Source organism: Grampus griseus (assembly GCF_964374135.1).
Source record: "Grampus griseus genome assembly, chromosome: 4".
NCBI classification, from domain to species: domain Eukaryota; kingdom Metazoa; phylum Chordata; class Mammalia; order Artiodactyla; family Delphinidae; genus Grampus; species Grampus griseus.
This window is the reverse complement of record NC_138997.1, coordinates 27465464-27489917: the sequence shown is the minus strand read 5'-3', so window position 1 is coordinate 27489917 and position 24454 is coordinate 27465464.

The following is a 24454-nucleotide window of genomic DNA, read 5'->3' as shown; positions in this document are numbered from 1 at the left end:
TGGTACATCCTGTCCCAAGAAGCCAGCAGTCCATTACTTAACCTACAGCACATGTTGCATAAAAACCTGCTTTTGTTTTCACCACAGAACCTCCGCCAATTTCCTTTAATTGACCTGGATTAGAGTGCTGATCCTAGAAGAAGAATCCAAGCAGCCAGAGACCCACGTTTCTCTTCAAAGTTTATCCTCAATTTACAGATTGAAAGAGGGTCCAGGTAGATTTATCAAGCATCTGGTTATCCAGTTAAGACTCCTGGCTTTGTCACACCTTAGACACTTTTATGGCTCTGATTACATTTCCCGGGTTTAAAACTGACAATTTTAGAATGATTCTTTCCTTTGTTTTTCCTCCCCTGTCTTTCACACCCATAACTTCATTTGAATGTATGAATCTAACCTGACGTGGATTTATCCACAGAAGGGCTAAAGCTTAATAAAATTTATTTCTGTTTTGTTGGGGTATTACCACTCAGTGACAACTAGCATGGTCTTCTGCATCGTATGTGATGTTTCCTTCTGATAAATCATATACATGCACACCAGTGTACAGGCACAAGCTCACAGACGTGGGCATACAGACATGAGAACACACACACACACAACCACATGCACACACACTCAAGAACACATATATTTAGAATTTCTTCATGAAAAAGGAAAACTTCTGAAAGTGTTTTTGCTCTTTGACTTCCCACTAACTTAGACATTTACACTTTGGGTCCTGGAGCTTGTAATAATAATAAAGTACCTCTGCAGAACTTTTCTGGGATCATGATTCCGTCATTTTACCCCCAACCAAGGAAACTATGATTTCTTTTCACAGGCCCAGTAGCAATCTTAAGTTCTGTTATTCTCAGTATCTCAGAGAATTCCAGATTCTTGTAAATTCAGAAGCACCAGGGGCTTTATCCTAAAATAAGCTATCGTTCTTGTTTATATATTAGAGTTAAAACTTCTTGGGCTTTTGTCTTTGATGTTGCTTAAATATTCATAAGATGCAAATGGCCAATATCATATTCTTTCTTTAGAGCAGGTATTCATGGGGCAAGGATTTAGGAAAGGATGCAGTAAAAGGGAGACTGGAAAGACCAAAGATAAACAGCGACAACTTTGCCAAGAACCAGCCCCATGCTTCATGAGAGTTGAGATGCATTTACATTTGGCTTTTAAGTTCTCCATCAATTTGGACTGTGTTTGTGAAAACGAGATAATATATGTGAAAGTACCTAGCTGAATTTTTGGGACATGGCAGACAACCAATAAATATAAGTTTTTACTACTATATTCAGCATCTCCTTCTTGTAAGTAGAATTTACCCAGGTGGTAGAGAAAAGTTACAACTTGGTTGAGCCAGTTAGAATAAAACACACACTGAGAACACACACTTAACGTTACCATAAAAATTCTAAACCTCACCTTCATCCAAGGAAACCAAAATCATTGAAAACCTAAGAATTCCTATTCTCCGTCTCTAACTCTCCTCAAGCTGTCATTCCAAAAGAAACCAGGCAAATTTCCAAGTCATTCCAGTTTTTATTTGTTCCACATTATCTTCCACTTGAGACTAATAATTGTTAAACCAATCCCATATATGATAATCTCTTAAGAAATGCATACAAATTTATAGGGAATCTTAGCACAGGAAAGTAGCAATTGTGCTTGTCTAAAAGCAAAATTCCATTTTGCAATTTTTTTGTCACCATTTGGTGAATGGTGAATGTTGTCACCATTCATTGGCTATTGACAAGTATGGTGACAACCCTGTGTCTTCAGTGTCACCATTGGTAGAGGGGCAATAATCACCCATCTCTGAGGGGTTCTGTGCACTGACTGTTTCAGATGCTGTTATGCAACGAGTAGCAAATAAAATAAAAATGGAACCCAAGACTCTTGCTCCTACCCCTATGCCAATTCATATGCTCTGATAGTCTGTTTAGAAGTTAAAGCATGGAGTAGTGCTATAATAAGTTATTTAACAATACCATTGGGGGGTCTCAAATATTTTAGTTATTATTACACTTCTATACCTCTTACATTCTTATTTCTTATATTCCTTATGCTATAGTAGAAACTTTCATCTTGTTAAATCAAATCTCTGTTCTATTTAATTCTGGTATTGTTTAAGGTCATTCTTACAGGTCTGTCTCTAGATTTAGTTATACACACAAATTCAGAAACTGTTATACAAGATATTAAATATATCTAAAATATAGAAAAACCTACATCACCAACTCATCATTTTTTTAATCTTTCAAAATGCCTTAAGGGAGTCATTTTTTTATTTTCCTTTGATTCATTCCACTTTCAGCCAAGCGTATCTTAAGTGACCCATTATCTAGAGATTATGGGAAAGAACCATAGTAATCACTATGGAAAGAAAAATAAAAGTGACATTTCCTAAAGCTTACAAAGGTGCAAACAAAATCTGCAAGAAGTACTTCATTTATTTCCTGTGTGGATTTTTTGTATGGCACTAATTTTATACCCAAAATATACAACAGATTGAACATTCATTTTTTTAATTACGTAAATTGAGACCCCAATACCATACATTACTTGTTCAAAGAAATTATTTCTGTGACTAAGAAAAAAAATTTTAGCTCTCAATCCAGACACCCAGCTTTATCCATTACAGGAGACCACATAACTTCTGAGTATCCCCTGGAACATTTAGGTCACAGGGTCAATCTCTGCCTTGTTCACAGTGATTTAAAGTCATTAGCAGCTAATGATTATTTTTGTTGAACAAGAGTCCAGTCACACCACAAGCTGTCATAGCTGATACCAATTAACAGCTTTGGTAGCAGCAGCAAGTTTGGAAATTGAATAATCCTACCAAGTGCTGTCTCATTAGTAGGAAGCTGCCTTTTCCATCACTACCTGTTCTGTAAAAATCAGAAGTGCTAACATTTCCATGAATAAGAAATAATTGATTCCTATGACTCTATAGAGAAAATAATTTACTTGAAGAATTTTATCTCTTATTTCAATTTATAACTCTTGACATTTTGTTCCAATATTCAAAATCACGTCAGAGCAAATGAACTATTATAGGAAAAATTGTATTAATTTTACCCATTGATATAAGCAAAACATATTGCTTTTGATTTTTATGAATAGGTAATTTTGTTTTGCATAAATACATAATGAACTCTGTTTTTTTTTTTTTCCCCATGGATGGAAAGGGGCTTTTGAATACATAAGATACAGCTACAAGGATGCCAATCTTTTTGTTTATGTCTGTTCAGCCAACACATTTGAAATGTTCTAAAGCTGATTTTTCTTTTTACATATAACAAAGTCTGTCACCAGCACAGTGTTGACAAGACTCACAACTGACCCGCTCTTTGTATTACCAGTCTGTAAACTCAACCGGGGCATCAATAAAAAGTTTGTGATTAATATCAGATTTGAGGCATTTCTGTGTAAGCATATTGCATTTAGCCATAGTATGCATCATTTCTTGCCCTTGCAATTGCACTGGTCTAACTGAACAGCAAAGGGGAGAATACAAACAGCTACATCATTTTAGAGCTTTTCTTGGCCCCGTCTTAGGAAAGTGGAAATGGTACTTCAGCTGTACTCTCTAAAGGTGAGAAGTGCTCATGAACCTATGACATGGAGCTTTTTGCGGAAGGGAGAGGAATGGTACATTTTAAGAAATCTTTCTCCATCTGGCCACTCTGCTCTGACTCCACTCAAGTCCCATCTGAGGTGCGACTGGGTGCACCTCCCGTCTGAGGAGACTGCATGCAGAGGTCTGGCCCTTGACCAGAGCTCCTGGTGCGACACTTTTGTGCTAACACCTCCGCTTGGCGGGGCGTGTGCAGAAGCACTGTGATACAAGATGGTGGCAGCAGGCCATGTGCAAAAGCACTGCAATCCAAGATGGCGGTGGTGGGCCGTGTGCAGAAGCACTATGATCCAAGATGGCAGTGGTGGGCCATATGCAGAGACGCTGCACCCACAGTGGCACCGCGAGCTGGAACATGAGCAGCGCAGCCCCACCTGACCTGTGAGAACCCCGCCCCCTCCCCTCCCGCTAACTAGATCCCTATAAAGCAGCCCCAGCGAGGGCCTTTGGGGAGAGAGCATGTACTCTAGAGCACCAGCTCGAACCTCTCCATTCTCTGATCCAAGAATAAAGCTTTCCTTTGCTTCTGAACAATGCAAAAAAGGAGTACTATACACCAATCTTTTTCAGAAATGTTACCATTTTACTCTGGTGTCAGATATTCCCTTCAGCTCTCTGGACCAGTACGCACTGAGAAAATTATAAATTCTGCCACCTCCACAGAGAGACAGAATCCCTTAGTAGTGAATCCAAGTTACTGATACCAGCAGAAAGTCACCTGGAACTCTTTCTGAGTATCAAAGCTAGAGGGCTTGAAACAATGGAATAAACCATGTGACCAAAGGATGAGATGGATCCAGGGAAGCATGGTCCCACAGAATATCAGAAAACCACTTTCAAGCTCGAAGAACCCAGACACACTCAGTATACTGAGTCTAGTTAGTAATTAATAAAACACCTAGAGTCCCCTAAGCATGAAATGACCATATATGATTGGGTTATTCTCAGTTAACATTGCCTCCCTGATGATGAGTCCTTGGTCATCAAGGACAGTGGGGGTTTGTTTGTGATTTGTTCCATAATTATATAATTCATTTTCCTATTTATTTACCAGCATTGGTGAGTATCGTCTGGATACAGTATTTAACTAGGAGCTGTTTTAACATAGTAAGGCCATCTGTCTTCTCTTGTAAACCCTGAGAGATTAGGGATAAGACCCTAAGGCTGAACTACTTTTCTCCCAAAAGCAGGCTTGGCAAATTACCATGGTCTTGGGTCAAAGTGCACAAATTCTTTGGCTTGTCCAACCAATGCAAACATCTCTTTAAGTTAAAAAAAAAAAGCATAAAATGCTTAAATTACACATGAAAATCATAAATTCACATATTTTATGAATATTTTATCTAGGCTTTCTGAATTATTGACATAAGTCAGTGTTCATAATTCATAGTTCAGTGTTCTGAACACTGTTTCCCAATCTTTTAAATTTTGTTTCTACTAGTTATTTTCCACCTTCTAAATTTGTAACTTATCTCCATTTCTCCTGACTGGTTTCACAACATATTTTATCAAGCTTTTTAAAAAAATTGTGTTTTCTTTTTATACCTTTTATGGTGGTATTGTTTTTGCTATTTTCCATTTTATTGATTTCTTCCCTTGTCTGCTCCTTTCTTTTTTGTTTCTTTGGATTTATTTTAATGCTCATTTTCAAACTGCTTTAGTTGAATATTTAGCTCCTTTGCTTTTATTTCTTTGTTGCCATTGTTGCTTGCTTTTTGATAAATATATCTAATGTCAGAAGTTACTTTTGGTAATGATTTAACTGCATCCCACAAATCTTGATATGTGCTCTTTTCATAGCTATGTAATTAATAATTCTCCAAATGATTTTCTTCTTGCGTCGAGTTGTGTATAAACTATGTTTACAGTTTCAAATACACAAAATATTTTAGCTATCTTTTTGTTATAAATTTTAAATTTTATTCTTCTCTAACTATATAATATATACAGTATTAACTCTCTGGAATGCATTGAGCTTAATTTTTGAATTAGTATTCAGTCGATTTTTGTGAATGTGTCATGTATGCTAAAAAAACAATGTATTCTCTTTTGGGGGCAAAAAATTATATGTATATATGTAAATTCACATACAATATGATACTATTATTTCAATCTTCTATGCTACTTTTTTCCCCTTCTGGATCTATCAGTTAAATTATCCAGCTACAATTATTGATGTAACATATTTTTATTTTGTATTTTGTTGCTTTTTGTAGTTTGAGGCTATATTAATAAATGCATACATATTTATGATTATTTTATCTTCTGTATATAACATCCCTCTTATTTCCTTTTACATTTTAGCCCTTAAATTATATTTGCCATTTCTAAAACTGCTACCCAACTTTCTTTTCATTCATATTCACCTTTATATTTCTTTATATTCAAACTTTATATACCCTATTGTTTTAATTTATTTTTAGGCAATATATTACTAGATATTGGTATATTTTGATAAATTAACCTGAATCTTTGCTTTTGAATGGTGAATCGTGATTTTAACAGATGTATATTTATCATAATTACTGATATATTAGGTCTTATTTGTGTCATCTTATTTTATGTTTATTTTACAATAATTTTACTTCATTTATTTTTTCTATTTTATTACTTTCCATTGGCTAATTATATTTTCTTCTGCTATTTTAACAGTTATACATCCTATTTTTATTCTTCTGGTGGGCACTCATTATATAAACCTCATGAAGATTTTTATCCCTCAGTTCTGCTGACGTTTATAAGTAACAATGTCTTAGCCACAAATAAGAGAAAAACTTCTACAACCTCACACCTACCTCTGACCTATTCCCAATAACATACTCATTATCCTACTGTTAACTAGAATTTTATTTTTAGATTGTTGTGGCTATACATTTTTTGTGTTGCTTACTTTTATGATAATAAATTTGTCCTTATTTTCCATGTATCATCACTTCCAGATTCACCTCTCTTCTTATCAAAGAATGCATTCTAAGGGTTTTTTAAAGTGTCCTCACGAGGTGAACCACCTAAATCTGTACATGTCTGAGGATATGCTTATTTCATCTTAATATTTAAATAATAGTTTATTTGCCTGTAGAAGTCTAATATTCAAAATTCCTTTCCTTCAAGATACTGCTCCTGTTTCCAATAATCCTGTTGAGAAGTCTGATATCAGACTTACTACTTATTACTTTGTAGGTGATTCTTATTACTTTGTAGGTGATCTGCTGTGTTTCTCTGGAAACGTTAAGTTTGTCTTTGTGTTTTATGGTAATATATAGGGAGTTTTTTCACATCTTTTCTGCTTAGCACTCTCAGTGCCTTTTCTATCTGAAGTTTTATAACTTGCTTTATTTCTAGGGAAAAACTGGTCATTATTTTTTAATTATTCTCCCGTTTATTTATTCTTCTTTCCTTCTGATACATGTGGAAATTTTATCTTCCACATTTGTTAACTTTTCTCATTCTACCATCTCTTCATTCTTTATCAATGCTTTAAGTCTCTACATTGTATTAATTTATCATTTGCCTGTACACATTCAATTATTCAAATCATCTTTCATTTTACATTGACAATTAAATATTTTATATCAAAGATCCCCATTTGTTTATTTACACAACCCTTTTTCCTGTATTTACTATTCTTTCCCATCCCTCTCAGGATATTTATTAAGTTTATTTTCTATATTTTTATTTTATATACTCTATTATTTTCATTTCTTCTGTTATAGGTTGTTCTGTGTGTTGCCTTTTTTTAAAATAATGCTTGCTCTCCACATTAGCCTTGTTATTTTTTTCCTATGCATTCATCTTTTATTACCTTGGGACAAGCAGATATTACCTTGGCTAATATAAAAGGCAACATCTATTTAAACAAACACCTGAAACAAATTGACTCCATCTATTTCCTCTGAAAAGGTAACAGCATGCTTAATGTTCAAAAGTAGTAGGCTACTCTCATGCCCATGAAGTGCTACTCTCACCAATTGAGTACAATGACTCAGATTAGTTTGATTTGTCCCCAAACCTATATATGTCAGTTGCTGTTACTACTGAACATAATTAAGTTAAATATGATATAAATTAATGAAGTACAAATGACAAAAGGAAAAAAAACATTCCTATTAAAAGATTGGGGGAAAAGAAATCAATAATTCTGTTTTTTTCAAAAATAATCCACACAAAGTAAATATAGGTAATATAACTATTTTTAATAATGTGGAATTATCACTAAAATCTAGGAGTCTCTTCCAGATTGCTTGTCAAGTGTTTTACAATTTTAATTTCAATTTAAAGAATCAAATATTGAAATGATAGTTATTCACAGGAGTGTGGTTGATGCAAGAAAGATGATAGAACTTTAACCTGGAAACCTATACTCAAAGGAAAAGCCTTCACCTTGTATGATTAGATTGGTTAATAAATGTACCTGTGTATATTTTTAATTAATAAGTGTATTTGAGGTACACCCATCAATTTGTATGATTCCCCTCTTCAGTCAAAGTTTTGAAATTAACTGCATAACTGTTGTAGCTCTTCTTTGGTTGCCACACTCACTGGGTAGATAGGCTGGTGGGGCAAAGAGAAAGCGCTCCTCAGCTGCCCAGCCCAAGCACTGCCATGACCTTGATGTCTCCCTGTGCCTGGCTGGCATGGCGGCTCTCCTGTCCCACAGATAGAACAAGGCAGGACAGTGACTTGCCCAAGGCAACATGAAGACCTGTAAAGGGCGTAACCAGAGAGCTCTTTCTCAGCCAATCCCCTGATTGTCTGTCCCACCAGGCCTACATTTTTCACCTTCACACCAAGACCCAACTATCTTCTGCCTCTGCATAGGTTTCTTGAAGATTTTATTTTAGTGTCTGATGCTAGCTACAAGTTCCATAAATCTCCCTGCATCTTCTCTGGAATTTGGGCGTTCATCTGGGGGAAGAATCCAAGAAGCCGTGCTGGTTTACTCTCTTGTCTAACCATATAATACTTGTTTAGTTTTTTTAAAGTTCTAGTTAATTAAAAAAAAATAAAAAGGACGCTCCTCACCTACAAATTTTTTGACACCCTTAGGTATTTCAGAAGTTTTCCAAGGATAGAAAAGCTCAGCACCACATTTGTTTAGTTGCTGCAGTACATAAATCATTAGATTTACTAGACAGAATATTTTTTTTTTCAAAAAACATTTGTATTCCTAGCAACCACTCCCATCCACCTGCCTCCTTACCCAGCCCAGTAGACTCTACTCGCTCAATCCCCTCCATCTATATTCCTCCACAGTCAACCCTTTGTACCATGTGGAACTGGCAATGTTTCAACATGACTCCACTAATTTTGAATTTTTAAAATGAGTCCCACTAACAGAAGGTTAAAAATTGGGGCCCAGGAAAAAATACTTTTACAGAAAATTTTAGTATAGAAACAGGATCTTTGTGCTGCTGAACTATGAAGACAAATGTTGCAAGATGTGGAGATACCATTAATTTCTCTTCCCTGCAGACAAAGCACTTGCAGGTAATGAGGTGTTACTGAACTTGATACCTCTCTGCTTTGAAAACCCTTCTACCTTTATCAGCACTTCCTTCCAGTGAGATTAGATGTTCCAACAAATCAACTCTTTAAATGCTGAATTCACTTACGTTATGTGATATAAATTATATATGTTGTCTCCTACATTTATATGATATATGGAATCCTTCACAGTCACCAAAACTAACATACTGGAGCCAAGGTATTTCCAAATAATCATATTAGTATAATCAGTCAGTAAGGAAGAATTGCTCAAAGTAGTAAACAATGAATCAATTTATACTTTATATACAGCTTGTGAAAGTACTTAGAAGTCAGGTTCTCTTGTCTCTTTTCAAATAAATCTTCAGTTTAAAATAAAATTTAATAGAAACTCTAATTTGAATTTTTTACATGGAACATCTGGGGTCTTCCATATGTATGGAGGCCAAGTATTTCACAAATAGCTGGGTATAGACAAATGCTTGTCCTTAATTTACATACATCAAAACATTAGTCTTAGGCCACCACAGAAGATTGTTGATCATTATTTGATTGCCTGATGGGTGATCTTTTTTTTCCCCAAACTCTATGGAAAGAAATATAGGAACAAGTGACTCCCATGAACCTCTGGGTGATAGGATCCAGAGAGCAGGCAGAGGTTGTCCAGCCTGAACATGACCACGCCCAAGTTAAAACCTTTCATTGGTTCCCTGTCCCTCTCTGAATTAAATCCAAATTCATAATCCTTTCACATTCATTTGAAAAATCTACCATGTGGCAGACACTCTTGATATCCTGATAATTAAGATATGAATATAACATAATCAAATGTGAATGTTCAGGATTAGTTAGGGAAAAAACTGTTTATTCTAGAAGCAACATATAGTCCTGGTACAGAGCCAGTCTCATTGCCAACTATAGGGAAACTCAAATCCTAATACATTTCTGTGGTCCCCAGGACCTTCGATAGCATACTGCAGTAGTTCTGGGAGCATCCATTCTCCACCAGGCCCATTTTAATAGACTGACTGCAGCAAACAACTCTGAAAGTATAAGACTACAAAAATATTCTCCTCACTTCCTAGCAAGTTTTTCTACAAAACTTCAGTGTCTCCGACATAAATGATAAATTCAGTCTATATGGGCTTTCCAAAGGGTCTTCTAACTTTGTTTTTCAGGTTCGTGCTTTCCTGATAGTGGTTGTCCTATAACCAAAAATAACTGAAAATCCAGAATATTATGACACACCCAGGACCTCTTGACGGTTACCCAGTGTGTCCAAACACACTGCCTAAAAACAGCAGTCAAAAACACCCTCACGCCTTCTACTATTAGACCCCAAAAGGTTCTTATCTATTTGTAATCATTTCCAGGAAAGATAATTTTATCACCATCCTTTTTCACTCAGCCTGAAACAGTAACACCTCTAAGTAATATTGTCTCAGATGTCTCTCAACTTTCTCAATTGTCCCCTACCCCAAGCCCCCCTTTCCCTACCCTGCTAGTGAAAAGAAAACTGTCAACAAAGGAAAATAATCAACTAAGACCTTTGGTCTGGCTTCTGATATTGCTCTTTCACAAAAGCCAACTAGAGTGAGAACAGAATTGTGGGTCATGAAATAGGCACTTGGAGGGAATTAGGTGACTGACCTTCTATTTAAGCCAGGTGTGACCTTAAGCCAGGTACCTAATTTCCCTTGGCCTCAGCTTCCTTACCGGTGAAAACAAGAGTTAAACTAAATGATCACTAAGTTACTTTCCAGCTCTAAAATTCCCGGGTTTTAAGTAAGACACTGGTTATCCCTCTTATGAGATTTCTTGTTATGAGATTCCTGTTATTTCCTCTTATGAGATTAACATACTCATTTACTAAATGACATTTTAATTTCGGCCCCAAGTATCAGAGACTTTTACTTGTTCAACAAATGGTACAATTCACTCCCTAAATGCCTTTAGGTTTGATCATAAATTGCCAGAAGTCAGTTATAGCCCGGAGTCTGTGACAAGACTGGGGATTTAGAATTGAAACAGACAGTGAGGCTTCTGGAGTGCCACTGGGGGAAAGGAATCTATTCCAAAATGAAATGGGCTTTACTGGGTTTCTCAGAAAAATATCCCAAGTCACAGTGGCCAGCCTATTAGGAACTCGACTCACTCTTGCCAAGTTTTCCAGTGACTGCTTTGTGTTATCATGGTCTGAAAAATAGGGCTGTATTTTCTTTCTTTCTTTTTTTTTTTTTTTTAACCAAGAGAAAACAAGATGCATTTGGTCATCAAAACAACCCTTTCAGAGAAGGCAATTTAGAATGTGGTGGAGAGTGAATGCATGCCTGTTAAAGCCACAGTTATTCCCTCCCTTGCCAGTCTCCATTATTCCAGAAACAGCTGCTCTGAAGGTTGGCTGAGGTCTTGTTTGGAGAATCAATTAGCCAAAGAAGTTTGGGCCAGTGAAGAATGTCACTCAAGTACAGAAAGATTTGGAAAACACTTCTACTTTTGTGTTTCCTTCAAGAAAAGTGATCCATGTACTGCACCACTAAAATGCCGTGTAACTTAACAAAGACATGGATCTGTCTAAAATGGGTTTCGTTGATGACTTTCTTAGCAAAGAAGATGCCGCCCAAACCCAAACAGGGGCCCAATGATTACCAAAAATCCACAGAGTTATAGGAACACGGCATGATCCTCAGGATGGGTTTCAGTTTTATTTCCACTTTCTTTAAAAGAATAAAATGTTTAAAAGTTCTAGGCCTTCTGATTCAAATAAGAAGTGTCTTTCAAGCAGTGGAAATATTATGTACACACATAATACAGGCATTCTTCAGAATGTCTCCTTATGGTTAGTTAACTCATATAGAAAACATGTATTTGACTTTGAGGGAAAGAACAAGCTCATCCAGTTTCAAAATACTTGATTCTACACCTTTGTCATCATTATCACTTGTACCCTCCTCTCCCCCCCGGGAGACCAGTGAAATATATTTAAATGTGTGTGATATGATTACACTGATGACTATGTGAAAAAAAGGGTGGAGATATCCACACATAAGTTACAGATAACAACTAAGAGGCTAATAATCCAAGCAAAAATGATGAGATACTGAGTAAAGTCATTGGTAGCAGAAATAAGTCCCATATGGTAATTACCAACTATTTGAAACAACATTTTATTTCTATGTTGTCTAGCTCTTTTTCTCAATAGGAGCAGATGGCTCTAAATATATTTTATATTGCAATATATTTTTTTTAAGTTTGGGATTATACTTCTTGTGGTAACTAAAGCTGTGTAGCTGGTGAGATCATCAAAAGAATAAATCTAGACAGAAAAGAGGAGACAAGATAAAAGAGGAAAAGAGGAGAGGGGAGGGGGGGAGAGGAGGGAAGAGAAAGGAATAGGCATAATCATTCAACAAATAATTTGAGTACTTAAAATTCTAGGTGATAGGACTTATTGGAGAACAACAACCAAAAAAATTTTTTAAATCCCTGCCTTCCTGAAACGTTCATTCTGCATCTTAAATAAGCAAAATATGTAATATGTCACATGTTCATAAGTACTTTGGACAAAAACTAAGCAGGAAAGTGAGACAAAGAATGTGGAGGTGGCTGCAATTTCAAATATGATAGCGATGGAAAGTCTCCCCGAGATGCTCATTTGATGGAAGTGAGGGAGTGCTATCTGAGGTAGGGTGTTTCAGGCAGAGGAAACAGCAAATGCAGAAACCTTGACCACATGGCAAGAAGGCCAGTACGACCAGAAGGAGAAAAAAGAGTAGTAAGAAATGAGGTCACCAGATCATGTTGGCTCTTACAAGCCTAGACAAGGACTCTAGCTTTTTGCTCTGAGAGTGTTGGAAAGCCAAGGGAGGGTTTTTCATAGAGGAGTAACATGATCTGATTTACTTCTGAGCAGGATCGCTCTGGCTGCTCTATTGAGAAAAGACCAGAGGCAGGCAAGAAGCAGAAAGGCTATATTGTCAGGAGACAATTGCAATCATCTAAGTGAGAGATGACCTTAGCAGTAGAACAGATGAGATACAGTTAAGTTCTGAAAACATTTTTAAGATACAGCCATAGGATTTGCTGATAGATCGGATGCAGCATGTGAAAGAGAGAAATTAAAGAGGAGATTCTGGCCTGAGTCTGAGATCAGAAGAAAAACAGGAGAAACAAGTTTAAGGTGAAAGATCAGGGGAAGTTCCGGGAGAAGACAGAGGTCGGTTTGGACTTGTTAGTGTTGATACCCGTACTAGAGATCCATTAAACACGTTGACCTGGCAGCTGGAACTGGGAGTCTTGGCAGAGGGGAGCCTGACACTCTAAGTTTGAGAATCATCAACATACAGAAGATGTCGCAAGCAGTGAGATTGAAGAGATGATGTAGACAGACAGGAGAAGAGGCAAGCCCTGGTTCTGGAAACCAGGTGTCTGAGAGCCGTGGGGGAGGATCAGCACAAACGCCAAGAAGCAGCAGGCAGAGGAGCGTTCTGAAGAGTGAGTCCTAGAAGCCAAGCCAGGAACTCCACAAAAGAGGGAGTGGTCAGTTTTGTCAAATGGTTAAGTCACAGGAGGTCTGAGAAGTGTGGCCCCTGGAGGTGAGTTTTGGTAGGTTTGGTGCAGGCAAAAGGTAGGATGGGGAGGGTTTGAGGGAGCAAGGGGAGGAGAATTTAGATCCAAGCAGAATGGATAAGCCTTTCAAGGAGTTTTGCTGGAAAGGTTGATAATTAAAGGAAGAAATGAGATCAAGAATTTTATAGGATTTGTTCACGTCCTTTGCCATAGTTCTTTCATGACCTCTTTGATCATTTTCTGTGAGGAAACCAGTCAGTCGCCTTGATTATTTCTGTTGCTCTTCTGTTTCTCAAGATGAAAAAAACAGAATACTCTGCAGCATCCCAGGGATTGGCCTATCAAGGCTTTACTTAGATTTGTTCATTCCTGCTTTAGAAGATCAGTCAATGGTCAGGAAATCTAAATTTCTTTTGGAGGATAAACAATAGTCACCCTCAAAACCTCATAATTTGCTATAATTTTAATGGGTCTATACTGAAAAGTGAATGAAAAGTTATCATTTTTAATCCATGTAACAGGTATTGACTGAGCACCTGCCCTAGGCAGTATGGGGGCATCACTAACCTCTATTGTGAAGAGAGGTTTTTTTCCTTTAAGGAGTCTGTGGTATATTAGCAGAGATAAGACGGGAACCTATATAAGTGTGATGTAAATACATACATTTTATCAATGTGGAAATCCTCAAAAGCCAGCTTAATCTGATTTTGTTCTCATTACCACACTGAGAGCTAGGATGGCCAAGCTATTTTAAAAAGGGTTTTCCATCCCCCTGATCCGCTTCTTTTTTCATGCCACTAAACCAAATGCCGTGAAATTTTTTTATAACCTAAGGGATTTAGGGAATATGTATATTTAGATCTGAGTAATGCCCTCCAAGTGAGGAATGGGATTGAGTGTGCTCAGACTGACTAAGAGAGGGGATGCTATTACAGGCACCTGGAGATTTCTGGCTGGAGGAAACAGTACTTACGAGCGTGTACACAGGAACTTTAGAGTCCTGGCTTCATTTCGTAAGGATCCATCTTTCAACAAATGTTGGGTGTGTGTGTGTGTGGCATGATGGTAAGGAGCACCAAGGCATCCTCTTGTGTACAGATTATGTTGCTTCTTGATCTGCATTTTGGGTACACAAATGTGTTCAATTTGATTTGTGCTCTCCGTCTGTGTGTATATGTGTGTGTGTGTGAAATATTTCAAGAAAAAGTTAAAAAACAGTCAGATGCTCAAATACTTTTGAAAATGAAGTGTTGTTTAAGCAACTGAAGTAAAAAGTTTTGGGCCAGTGAAACTGGTACTTTACATTTTATATCACAATTGAGATGAAGAGTTTATCAGTCAGGGTTCCACCAGAGAGACAGAACCAGAGATAGATAGATAGAGAGAGAGAGAGAGAGAGAGAGATTTATTTATTTCAAGGAATTGTCTTATGAGATGAGGGGGTCTGATTGGGCAAAGTTCAAAATTAGTAAGGCAGGCCTATAGGCTGGGAACTCTGGGGCAGGAGCTGACACAGCAGATCTCCCACGGAATTTCTTCTTCAGGGACACCCCGGTTTTGCTCTTAGGCCTTTCAACCAATTAGATAAGCCCCACCCACATTATCAAGGATACTCTACTTAAAGTCAACTGATTGCAGATATTGACCACATCTACAAAATAAATTCATAGCAACACCTAGATGAGCGCGTGATTGAAAAGTGGGTAATATAGCCTACCCAACTTGACAACAAAACTATCCATCATAATGGGTTATGTGAGGATTACAGGTTGAAACTGAAACTCATCCTTCATTTTGTCAAGGCTATGTTGTTCTCACTGGGAGTTTGAAAAAAGAGAAACATATAAAATAACCAGTTATGGATGACAGGAAACTTTTTCTGTGTGCTATGTGCACCAGCACAGTACTTTCTAAGCTTCCCCCAGCATGACCCTTGAGGAAGAAATTCTTCATCCTTACTGTCTTCTCAGAAATGAATTTCATTTCGAAAGGCTGAAGAAATCTGTTCAATCGTTTGGAGCAATAATAGCATTCCAACAAGCAAAAACGTGTTTTTTTAACCAGCACTGAAATTTGCCAGAATTTATGTGTATGCAAAAAAATTAAAGGAGTTTGAATTTTAAAATTTCAAACTTGGCACATGTATTTCTCAAATGAGGCATGTGGGTTTTGCTAGTTTGCGGGGGCAGGGAAAAGGAGAGGAGGGATTTATTTGGGAATGAATTTTACCAATAAGAAAAGAACTGAAGGTTCCAGTTAGGTCGCCAGCATTTTAGGGATATAGTGATACACTCCCCCACCTCTTGGTTTTCCAAGATTGATCCCAAGCACTAGGAAGAGGAGGAATCGTTTGGCAGAGCCTATCAATGATGTATTCCTCCCTCCCCAAGTCCCTGTCAAGGGCACCAGTTAAAGAGCCTAATCTTTTCCTTTTCATTGTTTATCATCTTCATATTATGATAACAATTCTTTCTGAGCTGATAATAACAACAATAGTTTTTAATCACTGAGCACTAACTAGGTGTCAGGAACACTTTATATATTTACTAATATAATGCTCTCAACAACTATGAGATAGGTACTATTATTTTGCCCATTTTATAATTAGGGAAACTAAGGCACAGCAAAGGAAGGCAATGCGTTTCAAGTCACATAGTTAATATGAGGCCAAGCCAGGATTCAAACCCAAGCATCCTAACTGCAAGACCAGCTCTAAACCAATCACAACGCTAATTCCCTGGAATCAAAAGGAATGTCCATGACACTCAGATATAAGCTGGTGACTCTTAGAACCATTCAACGGTTAAAATATCTTTTTTTTTTTTTTTTTTACAAAAGAATTGAAATAGAATCTCTGAAGGATAACCCACCCCAAAATTTAAACTTGGTAATGAAACCCACAGTGCTGAATGGACACTAGCTAATTACACCTACCAATCAGATGTGGGGCCTGTATGTTTTGCATTTTGAATGTGTAGGGCTTCATATGACAAAAACAATTTGCAATGGTTAAGCCTTTCATTTGGACTTCTGCCCAAGGAGAGCTTACCCAGGACTGAAACTAGGTAAATAATTATCAGTTTCTTTATTCAGAAATACTTTGAGTAAATAAGTAGGGATTTTTTTTTATAATCTATTAATTTTTATTGGTTTATAAAAAACTGTAGGATAAGATTCTGTAGAAGAGAATTCCTAACTTGTTTTTGGTAAAATTCCATTTTCTCCAATATTTTGTCTCTAGACCAACAAAAAGAGCAGTGATAATATCTTTTCAGAGGCAAAATTGGTGTGGATTTTTTTCCTCTTAGCAGAACTTTAGACTCTGAAGAAGTATTTTGGTATGCTTATTTAAAGAACAGCTAGATTTACTGCCAAATAGCTCTTCATGAAAGACATATGTAAATACAGCAGAGTAACCGAGATAATTCTATTTCATTTGAAAAACACTTTCTTAATTATGTGAACTTGTTTGAAAGAATATGAAATGCTCTGTATATAGTTCTATAAGAAGTTTGGCTGTGATATTTATGATGTAATCATAGCCAGGAGTTGAAAATTATATTAATATTGAATGCAAAACTATTTTCTTTTCTCTTTCCTTGTATTTTTAATAAAGGAAAATGCTAATTTAAAAAATTGCAAAAAATATCCTCTCTGGTGCTAAGTACTGCTATTTAACTTTATTTTATTTTTAATGTGTCATAATTTACATTTGCAATGTCCTAGTCTCCAAATTATTATGTTAAAAAAATGAATTAAATATATTATTTTATCAAAGGTAGCATTAAAATGCACAGAAGCCTAGTCTTACTTACATCACAGGGTAATCTGCCAGAAAATGTCTGCCCTGATGCAAATTTCCAATAAATATCTAAGATTTTGTTTCTCACCATTACAGATATGAAACTAGCATATGGCAGCAATTTCATATCAGTTATCTAGTTCAAATCTTAAGACTCTGAAATAATTTTAAAGATGATATTATCTTTTACAGATAGGGAACTGCGGAACCAAATGACTAAGTGCCTTGCCCCAAATCCCACTGTTAATGAGTGAACTCCGCAAGGGTATTAATTTCCTGTCTTCCAAAGCTAAGCTCCTTCTCACTCCGGCATGCTGCCAACTCAACCCTGATTTGAATACTGATCTTGCCGGTTATTTTCTCCCTTTTATTGGCCTTAACAGCGACATACTACAATCCAAATGGTTTAAATAGGCAGTACATACATGCTAAAAACTTAGTTCATTTTATCCTTGGAAACATTTTCCGTTTGTTTGTTCCACTAAAGTTGAAATGATCATTGCCTATGTAGAAAATTGTCTATCTGAAATCACTAATGAAATTCCAAAGCTGAATTCATTATCACACCATACTGCAGCTCTAACAAATCAGTTTATTTTAGTGAATGCCATACTCATTGACCCTGTAACATGAACCAACTGCATAAGAATCATTCTAGATTCCTCCCTTTTCCTTGCCTTCTACTTCAATCACAAAGTCTTTCATCTTCCCTCCGGAATGTTACCTTTTTCTTGCCTGGACCATTGCAATGACTTCTGTGTGCTCTCTGAATCAGAAGTCTCCTCCTGCTCCAATCAAATTATTGCCAAAGAGATCTTTCTGTCCCAACATGTCACACACCTGCTTTAAACATTCCAACACATCCTTCAAAATAAAGTTAAACTCCACAGGCAGGTATATACAGTGATGAATACTTTGGCCTCCTCCTCGGCCTCATCTCTTCTCATCCTTTTCTATATGCAGTCCATTCATACAATCTGCTTACAGTCCCGGGCTCTCCCACCTATTGGCCTATATACATGTTCTCTCTTCTGAGAACACTGTACCTACCCTCACACTACAGACAGAGCTGCAAAGTTGCAGCAGTAATATTTTGAGTATTAATCGATGTTCACATCAAATTTCCTTACTAGCACTCAAGAGAATTCCCCCCTTCTGCTCATCCTTCTCTCACACTAATCGTTCCTACTTTTCTCCTATTAATGAACAACAATTTCAGTAATGTGTAACAACTGTCAGATTTAAAGTGAAGGGGTATATGTCAATCCCATATACACACTACTATATATAAAATAGATACTAATAAGGATCTATTGCATAGCACAGGGAACTCTACTCAATACTCTGTAATGACCTATATGGGAAAAGAACCTAAAAAAGAGTGGATATATGTATATGTATAACTGACTCACTTTGCTGTACACCTGAAACACAACACTGTAAACCAACTATACTCCAATAAAAATTTTAAAAATAAATAAACAAATAAAGTGAAGGGGTAATGGCACATTGGGATACGAGGCCAGAACCAAGAGTGACAGGGACAATAACAACTCTCAGAGCAGTTCAGGGGACTGAAGTTTTAAATGCACTTCCCCTAACAGAGGAAGAAACATGTAATGCCTCAAGTTATTCAGGAAAAATTACCTTCCATAAGCTTGCCACAGCAGTAGGAGATTCCTCTACAGTCTAATAGAGCTGACGCTACCCAAGTTATCACAGCCCTCCAAAATTCAGCTTATAATTGTGCACATCATCCAAATACTAGCTTAAGATCTAACAAGAAACATCTAAACACAACTAAGTGGCTTAATGACAAACATTGGGCTTGAGTTAATCTGTTTTATTCAACAATGGGTAATTATAAATTTTAAATAATAGAAAATTTGAAGAGATTCTACACAAGGCAAAAAGGAAAAGATACACTCAAGGGGCAGAAGACTTACAGTTATAAGAAAGCATCATTTGACGTTATCAGAGATTTCCTGAAAGCACGTACTCTATTAAATTAGAGAAACAAATGAAATGATATACATCAAATTGAAATAAAACTGAACATGACTGAAGTGTGGAATAGAGAGAAGGTCCAGGTATAAGCTTTCAGTTGGATGAAATAAGAGAATGATGGGATAAAAATAGCATTTCAACAGAATAATTAAAATCTGTATTAAAATCAGTATAGAGTATAATGAAGAGCACAGAAAAATCAAATCATTGATGAGACATAGAAAACTGAAAAATAACCCACCATGTAGTGACTCCAAAACAAAAATCCCAAGAAAAAACCAAAACATTAAAACAGAAGAAAAAATCAAGGCTGTAACTGTAGAAAACCTTTTGAAACTGCAATGCAAGCACAATGAGTACTTTGGACTGCTGTTTATAACTACATGCTGCAGGGAGTTTCACTGAAAAGATGCCAACTACCTAAACCCTGTTGAAGAAAATTTTTAATTATAAAAACAAAGAATAAGTATATAGGCAGAAAAATAGTATGCTTCATAAAAAGAAATTAGGAAAGTCCCAGATATATACTCAGGAGCACAGAATATGAAAGACAATAAAGTAATTAATAAGTATAAACATATCAAAATAGTCATTTTACATGAGAATAACAAAGTGATAATCTAATAACAAAGTGATATCTAAGATATGCAACAGGTCAAATACCAAAACACAGTCCTCTGGGACAAAATAAGCAGTATTCTACAGCCATCTGAATAATAAATTAAAATTAAGAATTATGCTAAAAAGTAACATCTACAGATATTTTTAAGGAAAAAAAATTTTATATCTCCCCCCAAATCTATACCCAGCTAAAATATCAACTTATATACTAGCAACAGGAATAGAGCTTTTGATATATACTTATGTGTGTTTATGTTCACATGTGTGTCTATATGAGCTAATAAAGGATATTACTGATGGATCCATGGAAAACAAAATATTCCAAGTCTAATCTGAACTCACTAAAAAGGGAATCAAAACAAAGACCTGTAAAATATAGAATATGTTATCTACTAAGACAACACAGTGCCTTGAAACCAGTTAAACATTGTTAAAACTATAAAACTGTGACTAATATAGTTTTGGAGATGAATACAAATGTCATAAATAACAACTTAAATTAGGAATATAATGTGAATTCAAAACAACTTTATAGGAATGTCTTAGGAATAAAACTCCTGATTAAATAGTTTTGACAAATTGAATAATTTAGAAAATATAGAAAATAACTTCATTTGAAAACAATATGTTCTCACCAAATAAAGTCAAACTAAAAACTGAATATAATGTATAAAATGTTTAAAAATCTGCAATAATCAAAACATTGCAGAGGCACAGAATCAAACCAAACAATGGGAACAAGAAAGTATGTCCACAAACAGGCCAAGTACCAGCACACTTAAGAATTCAGTGTGGGATAAGATAGTGCATTAAATCAGGGAAGAAAGGACAGTTTATTTAATAAATTGAGTATCTTATTGTTGAGGAAAAAGATTGGATCAGTACCCCCGAGGTATACCCCAGAACACATTACAGATTGGATAAAGATTTAAATTGAAGCAATAAACAAAATGTTTTATTAGAAATTATAGGAGAACATTTATACAAATTTAGCATAAATACTTTCTAGGCATGCTATCAATTTATCTAGGCAAAAAAATAAGGAAAATATAAATATATTTACCACATATATACTTAATACTTGTATTTCTTCTAACTAGAACCACATTAAAAACTGGAGAAAATGTTTTAGCTATAAATGACAAGTACATGCTTAATATTCTTAATATATAAAAAGTTCTTTGAAATCAATAAGACAAAAATTTCAATTTAAAAAATGACATAAGAAAGCTATAAAAATATGTGATTTGTGCATTTTTTAAAAGGAGATAACACCTATTATCTAACAAATTGTCAAAGGCTGTGTTTATTTGTAATATCTAAGTTTAGCCAAGGTATGAAGAAATAAGCTCTTTTTACACTTATTGGTAGAGTTATAAATTAATTCTTTTTCTTGGGGCCAAGTTTATTCCAACCCCTTATGAACATGTACCCCCTTTGACCCAGAAATTTCACTTACAAAAATAATCATAGACATGTGCAGTATGTATCTTATAAGCATAATATAAAGTGATCTAATACTCACCCATCAGATATTCCTCATAACTTGAAATACCTGTGTCCTGTAGTAAAATTTTCACTTAATTGGAATTAAAAATGTTTTAAATATGGCATTCCCTAAGTGTTCTCTCTTAATAATTAAAAGCTATGCTTATGTAATTACCCTTGGTATGTCTTGTGGGAAATGTGTATGAAAAGAGATAAAGAAATTCCAAATGACTGGGTTGGGCAAACAAGAACAGGATGGAGGATTTGTTGAATAAACAGGAAAAAGTAAGCAGGGAATTTCTTATAAAGGATGGACAAACTAACAATTTGGTAATATTTCCCCACCTCTGCGCAGACAAGAAGTTAATCACATAGGGACCATTCCCTTTTCTGTTATTAAAAAGGGAAGAAAAGCATGATAGATTCAGTGTAGTGGGTGACTCTTGCCCAACCTGGTCTAAATTCATTAATCCATTTTGTCCCCAGGACAAATGACCACCGGAGCCTAGTGTTGTTCAGAAAATTTGAATCTGTCCTTGAAGAAACATTCACATTTTTCCACATCAAAACAACACAAATCAAAAATTTTGAAGGATGTCTTGCCATAGACTCAAGGTATCATAAAAAGTAACTAGAAGTCCATGGGGTTTTATGTTTGAAAGATGCACTTAATTAATGATCTTCCTTTTTAAGAGCCTGGTTATCAAGTGTACCTGTATTGCTCAGGCTTATTCAAATCAGTAAGTACTCTGAGTTGTTAATCGTACTTGACTGCAAATTCGTACCTAATGGGAATCATTCATTATTATAGTAGACATTTGTCACTTTCCTGAGACTCCTATATATGGGAAATCCCATATCTATGAGTCTTGATAAGAGATAATCTGGACTCCCTTTAGAGAAGTGGATTGACTCACCATCTGACAGACATTATTCTGGTTCATGGGAAATAATAAGACATCTAGGTAAAATATACCTGGCTAAAATACACATTTGCCAGAAAATATGAGATAAAGGCACAAAAATACAAAAGCCTAATATTAACTTATCTAAAAGGTGTTTCCAGGGCAACATGGGCTCTCCCAAACAAAGTAGATAATAAGGTAAAATATTTTATATCCACTACAAAAGGGCATGACACTTGGGCCATTTTTGTTTTAGGAGAGAAAACATAACCACTTTTGAGTATGCCATCTGAGCATTTACGAGACATATTAAAGGGTGCCAGTTTCAAGTAAGATCCCATAGGAAAAGAAGGCTCTTCAGCTGACCAGACACTTCTGGAAGTAGCTTCACTACCTTGTTCTTATACTCAGGAAATCTAATGGTTAAGTTGGCAGCCAGCCCCTATAGGAGAACCACAGCAGAAATCTGTGGGCAAAGTCGCTACCCTTTTCTCAAGTGTCTGTGCTTATTTTGAATAGTTCCTGGTTTGTCTCTGGTACGAGGCTACAACTAAACATGTGACCATGGGACATGCAATGTCACGTTATGAATTTGTGTATTAATCCACTTGTCTATGAAGTCAGGTATGCCCCAAAGTGCTCCACCATCAAATGGAAATGGATATATAGAACTGGACTTGATTTGGTTCTGAAGGCACAAGTTTTTGGAGCCACATTACTAATCCCTACTTTTATTTTTGCCTCAGCTATCATGGAGACGTGTTTATGATCAACTGACCAAACAGGGAAAAGAAATCCTAGATTTCAAAAGGCCCTGCGCAAAATACAGGCATTCTCAAAATTTAGCTTTCCATCCATGAAACTCTGGGTGTTGTTGGTTTGGTTGTGCTAGTAACCAAGGTAGGAATGCTTCAGAAGACACAACAATGGAGTCATTAATTGGTAAACTAACAATACCACCCAGCTGTTGACTTTTGAGATTGATCCTGACTGTCAAGAGGGATTAGAATTGCTGCAGCACAATAATTAGGAAAGTAAGAAATATTGACAGAACTCAAAGAATGCCCTGGGGTGCTTCCTGGTCTTATTTGTTAATTGATGAAATTAATTGGGAGACCATGGCCATCTATGTAGGAAAGACAACCAAACGCTTAGATTTCTCAAGAATGAAGGTTTGGGACACCACATCAGGTAAAGAACCTTGAACATTTGAGGTATTGGCTAAATTTTTTAAAAGATACATGAAATGAGCAATGGAAGAGAAAAGTCTTAACTGCCAACTTTCAGCCTCATGACCAGTTACAAAAAGAGGACTGCAACAATGTCCTGTTTTCTTCCTCCTCTGTGTTTGTATATTTAATTAACTTCTCTCTTCTTTCCTACCCTTTCCTCCCTCTATTTTGTAGAGGATGTATTGGTGCTGAACAACTTTTCAATGTGCCCCACAGGATTACAATGGATTATAAATTAACTAGAAGAAAAATGGATTTGTCAGGATGCAGTAAGGAACGAGACTTGTAGTGTTCCCCTTTGGGGCAGGAAGAGAATGCATTTTGGAAACATGAAGGTTAGCTGCATTAAGTTGGAGGGAAAATATTTTTAACTATTGGAGGAAGAGTTCAAGTCAATGTTGCATGTGCCAACGTGGATTTCAGGGCATGTTTGGCACTCTCTTTCACTTCTCAGTATCTAATCCCCCTTCTCACTGAGAGATCCAACCTATCTCCCAGTATAGAAACTAAAATTCCCAAGTTCTCATTTTTCCCTTCTCCCTTGGAGGACATGGGCCTGTGACAAAGGCTCCACCAGTCACACTCATCAACCCCAGACTCAGGAGTCAGTATCAAAAAGAAGCAGATACCAAGAGAATCCTCCCAGGTAGCTGTGGCAGCTGAAACAAGGAGAATTCCTAGGGCAAGTATGGCAGTGGTGCCAGCAGGACCA